Here is a 5598-nt window from a genome sequence, read left to right on the forward strand (position 1 = left end):
CAACCCCAATCCCCCCGCTTGGCACCCAGCACGCCAGATCCCCTGAACCAGAACCCAGCATCGCCGCCTGGTACCCAGCACCTCCTCGACCCCTCCAGGTAACCTGCCCCGACCCGCGCGACACCCCCTCAGCCTAGCCACCCTGTCCCGGCCAGGCCAGCCGGCGCCCCGCAGCCCCGCCCCGGTACCTCTCAGCAGCCGGGCTGGCCGTGCCCAGACAGCCCCCGCTCCCGCTCGGCAGCCGCCCCCAGTACATTCCAGAGAGCGCGGGCGATCCGGACCGGACCCTCCATCCAACACCGCCCGCCCCGACCGCTGCCTCGCGCACACTGACCGCACTCGGTGGCGGGGCCCCGGGCGGCCCCTCCCCCGCGCGCGCCCGGACCCCGCCCAGCGCCAGCGGGCGCGCGCAGGCCACGCCCCCGAACCCCCTCCCTCCGCCCGCTCTCAGCCAACTGCCACTCGTCCCCTCCCGCTCCGCTCGGAACGTACCAACGCTGCAGATGGGGGTGGGGAGCCGATGGCCAAACACACGCCTCCCCTCACACCCCGCACTGGGGCTGGGCCGGCACGCGTGGGAGAACCCGCCCGACGGGATGCGGAGCTACTGGCCCTTTAAAGGGCCGAAGGGACGGAGAAGCTGCTGGTTCGCGGCCCACGTGCGCGGTGCCCACAGGTGCGGCCCCATGGCCCTGCCCGAGGACCGGCCCCGAGAGCGCTGCCTCCACCCCGGCCTCCCCGTGGGGCTCCCGTCCCTCGCCGCCTGTGGGCGGCTGCGGCATCATCACCCCGCCCCTCACGGGCTACCCAGAGCCGCAGCCCCCCACAGGGCCCCGCCTGCCCTCCCAGAGCCTGCCTGGCACAGCCCCCTCCACCGCACAGGGCTCTGCAGCCCCTCACCCCCACCGCCACACAGGGCCCCCCTGGCCTCCCAGAGCCTGCCTGGCGCAGCCCCCTGCCCTGCCTGGCACAGCCGCTGCCCCTTGCCCCCCCAGAGCCTGCCTGGCGCAGCCCCTTGCCCCCCCAGAGCCTGCCTGGCGCAGCCCATGCCTGCACAGGGCTCTCCACAGGGCCCCTTCTGCTCTCCCAAAAGTGCTGGAGGTTTGGCAGCACCTCCTGGCTTGAAGTGGCTTTTGTTCGATGGTTTTCAGCATCCCCACTATAAAAATTGTTCCAGTGCCACTGCCAGAGCCCTGCCTGACATAGTCCCTGTGCCCCCCACCTCACATGACTCTCCACAGGGGATGCCCCTCTGCCTGGGGTGGGCCTGTGACCAGGAGGTGTTTGGAGGCTCTTAGCTTGCAGGCCCATTTCCCCCTCCACAGGGCTCCCCTGGCTCGGTGGCAGTGCAGGTAATAACCTCGTCTCACAGGACACCCTGGCCACACCGCAGAGTAGTCTGGATGGAGGCAGCATCAAGGCCCATAGAAGGGTGGAGCCAGTCAAGGCATTGATGCCAGGAGGGGAGGAGGGAGTTTTATGGCTCCCAAGGTGTTTCACAAGGAGGGGGGGCTTCCAGCTTGGCATCTGGAGTAGTCAATCTAATCCCAACCATGAGTGGACTAGGCCAATTGCAATGGTGCATTGCATATGCAATCACCCAGCGACCGCTTCTGCTGCTTCTCATATTCTGCTTCTGTGGGTCTCAACCCATCCCCCAAATTCCCCTTCCGCCTCGCTGGCACCTCCCTCCATGTAGCAATGTGGCAAAAACAGGGTGGTCACAACCCTCTTACACCTGTTCACAACCCCCATGCTAAGAAGATGGGTTCTGCTTTATACATGCCCTTTGACCATTTTATGAAAATTTATCAGATAGCATTTAAAACAAACCAGAGTTGGAAAGACAGTACTAAACAACAAAAATGGGTTGGGCTGAACTTGGATTCTGTCCAGATTTAACCACAAAAGATCAAACAAAATATTTGTGAAATTCTGATCATATGCAATGACATTCAATATCGACAGCTTGTTAAATTGCAGAGCATTAGACATAATCTTTGGAATTACACATTGAATGATTGCATTACAACGTTTAACTATCTCCTGCTTTGTCCCCAAGCCCTTATTATTCTTCATAGCCTTGACAGTCATGCAGCAAAAACATCAAGGTCATGAAATTAAATGTCAATTGCCTCATATAATAATTTTTGGTTTTCAAAAAGGAACAACAGGAAGTTGCAGCATGGTCTACTTTATGGAAACATATGCAAGTGGATTTCATAGATTTCTATAGCCTTTTATATGGTGAACAGGCTAGGCTTTACTGATTCAATTGACTAAACCTATTATATACAGATCATCTAACTCTATTGCTGAGTTTGTAATGCTGGATTAATTTACCAGTAGAACAGATTAAAAGAAAACTATTTTACACATTTCATTTGCATGATGGAAAATGTGATATGGCTTCATGGGAAGAGGAGACCAATCCTGTGATTAGTAAGAAGATGGCTTTTGTGCTCTGGCAAAACAGCACAAATATAAAGTTAGTTCGTTTCACTAACTAGTGGCAAAAGAAAAGGAAGATACGTCAGGGAAAGAAAGGCAAAAATATCTTATAAAGGTTGTCAACTTTAAAGGTGCAGATTCTAAAGTCTTTTTTTTTTATTAAGGCAGGTTAATCAAGTATGACTGGAAGAAGTCAACTGGTAATAGAAACACATTAATAATACAATTGTAGCTAATATAGGTACCAACAACTATGTGGTATGTCATCTGCAGCTTGGTTTCAAGTGTGATGTTCCCAGAGGCCATAACTGCGGTGCTCAGTGGTGTGAAAACCCTTGAGTGGCGTAGGTAAGCCAACTGAAGTCCCTGCATAGACGGTGCTAGGTCAGTGGAAGAATTCTCCCGTCGGCCTAGCTACTGCCTCTCCGGGAGGCGGGTTACCTATGCCAACAGGAGAACTCCTCCCATTGGCATTGGTAGCATCTTCACTGAAGCACTGCAGCAGAGCAGCTGTGCCATTGTAGCGTTTTAAGTAGCCCAACCCTAAATGAAACAAGCCAAACTTTGAGAGCTTGGGTTGTAACACATAAAATACAAATGGAAATAACATAAGGAGTTGAGGGCTTGTCTATATTTAAAAAACTACAACAGCAGAGCTACACCACTGTAGTGCTTCAGTGTAGAGACACTACCTACACCAAAGAGAGGGCTTCTCCCAACTGCATAGGTAATCCATCTCCCCGAGAGGTGGTAGCAGGGCCGGTGCAACCACTAGGCGAACTAGGCGGTCGCCTAGGCCCTAGGGCGCCAAGTGGTTGGGGGCACCAAAAAGTGGTGCCGTGGCTCGGCAGGGAGGAGCAGCCTTCCGGAGGCACTGGAGAGACAGAGCATCGGCTTGCGGTGGCGGCGAGCCACAACCATGGAGGAGCTGGCGCGGCGCAGGGGGGCAGCAGCCCTGCAAAGGCAGCGGCACCACTAGCAGGGAGCAGTCGCACCCCCCACCCCTCCTGCCTAGGCTGCGGCCCAGCGCCCCCCTGGGGGCTCCTGAAGGCTGCAGTGGTTGCATGCGGCCAGCGGCCCCTGTGCGCCCCCCCGGCTACCCCCTTGCCGCGCTCAGGCTCTGCGGCTCCCAGGCATGTGAGCCATCGTCGGGGAGCGGGGCCCTGAGCCTGCTCCAGGAGGGGCAGTGGCGGTGGCGGCTCACATTCCCGGGAGCCGCAGAGCCCAAGTTCGGCGAGGGGGGAGCCGGGGGACGCATGGGGTCCGGCGCCCGCATGCATCCGCTGCAGGCTGCAGGAGCCCCCGGGGAGGGGGTTGCCAAGCCACAGCCTGGGCAGGAGGGGCGGGGGGAGCGGCTGTTCCCCGCCAGCGGTGCCGCCGCCTTTTCAGGGCTGCTACCCCCTTGCGCCGCACTGGCTCCTCCATGGCTGGGGCTCGCCGCCGCTGCAAGCGGGACGCTGTGGCTCTCCGGTGCCTCCAGAAGGCGGCTCCTCCCTGCCGAGCTGCTGCAGCGGCCCAAGCCTGGCAAAGCCAGTGAGTGGACTTGGGGCGAGGGCCGCCGGGGTGGGGAGGGGAGGGCTCGTGTGGGGGGGGGGGGGGGGGGCGGCCCCGGGGGGACTGATGGGGGGGGGGGGGGGGGGGAGCGCAAGGTGGAAGTTTCGCCTAGGGCGCAAAATATCCTTGCACTTATCGACCTACCATTGTCTACACAGGGATTTAGGTCATCTATGCGGCTGAAGGTGTGGATTTTTCACACCCCTGACCAACGTAGTTAAACTGATCTAATTTTCTAGTGTAGGCCAGGCTTAACCTACCATCCACCTATTTTTTAAAGAAACACCTTTGTTCAGATACAAATCAGTGAGGCAGCTGGAACTTAGCACCCGTCAGCGATCAATGGGCAGATAACCTTTGTACTGACAGCAGGTCCAATTCTTAGCCAAACTGTGCATGCCTAGACTTGGGGAAATAAATGCCTGCATTCTACATCACTCCAATAATGTGTTCCATGCTAACCAAGAATGTAGGATGCTGACTCAGACTTCAGTCCACAAGGGTGACAATCAAAGGATGATCTCTCCTGACAAGCTGTTTGTTTTTTTGGCTTGAGTCATTATGAAATGTTAACTGTATTTTTACCCATTTCTTTAAGGAAGCATAAAGATGATGGTTCTCACCTGTTTACATGCTACTGACAGCAAATGAAGATTCTTAAGCACTTTATGGACCATTCTCCAGTTCAGCCGTCTCTATACATATGCAGCCACTGCAGTAGTGGGAGGATAAAAAAATGTCCTAGCGTGTTTCTGAACAAAATAAAAAGGAGAGAGAACATACCAGCACCATACCAAACCAGGACTGTAGCATCTCTGAGATTGCAGTCCTTTCTGTTGCTATTCAACAGAAAACTGCTTTTCATAATAAATTGGTATCTATGTCATCTTCAGTTTCAGGGGTTCACAACCTTTTTTCTTTCCATGGCTCTATATTCCATTCAAACACTAGCAACCTGTTTGCTTCAGATGTTGCCCAGAATTTTTTGTGTTCAGATGCATTGAAGGAGGTGTCACAGGAATCAGTGCAATTGTTTATTATTGTATTTTTGTAGCATGTGTGAGCATGAAGCACTAGGTGCTGGACAAACACAGAACAAAAAGTCCCTGTCTCATACTTTATGAGGTGGACCCTTTTCCAAGCAAACAAATCTATTCTAATTTATAATAAGAGACAGAGAATTGGGAGCAGGGTCATGTCTATCCTAGTCAACTACTAGTAACTACCATGATTGAAAATCAGATTTATTTGGGAAAACTTAATTTAAAGCATCACTAAGGAAAAAACCCAAGACATAACATATCAATAATAAAAACATTACCAAGCTGTCTGACAGATTGGGCCAGAGGCAGCTCAGAATTTGGCCTAATATTTCAGTTAGAGACAGGATGATTCATTGTGTTATAAAACCACAGTAGAAAGTTCAAATGGTCATCAAGAAGAAGTCTCTCCTAGAAGAGGTTGAATTCCCAGCCTAGGGCCAGATCCTCAACGATATTTAGACACCTAACTTCTGATGCCTATATGCCTTTGAGGATCTGGGCTTGGGGCTGTGGAGAAGTCAATGTGAGGTTTTCAGAGCTAGAACCTTAT

At 53.9% G+C, this 5598-nt stretch overlaps 1 protein-coding gene across 3 annotated transcripts in view; it reads right to left on the reverse strand.

Annotated features, from left to right (window-relative positions):
• Positions 1 to 307, reverse strand: part of CDON (cell adhesion associated, oncogene regulated) — a 92877-nt gene extending 92570 nt beyond the window's left edge. For all 3 annotated transcript variants that reach the window (XM_026657865.2, XM_029912917.1, XM_029912916.1), the window contains exon 1: positions 189 to 307. The gene's annotated coding sequence lies outside the window, so the exon portion shown is untranslated. The remainder of the gene's footprint in view (positions 1 to 188) is intronic.
• Between the last annotated feature and the right edge of the window lie 5291 nt (positions 308 to 5598).

This window comes from Terrapene carolina, unplaced genomic scaffold (genome assembly GCF_002925995.2).
Source record: "Terrapene carolina triunguis isolate 2854851 unplaced genomic scaffold, T_m_triunguis-2.0 Scaffold374, whole genome shotgun sequence".
Taxonomy (NCBI): Eukaryota; Metazoa; Chordata; order Testudines; family Emydidae; genus Terrapene; species Terrapene triunguis.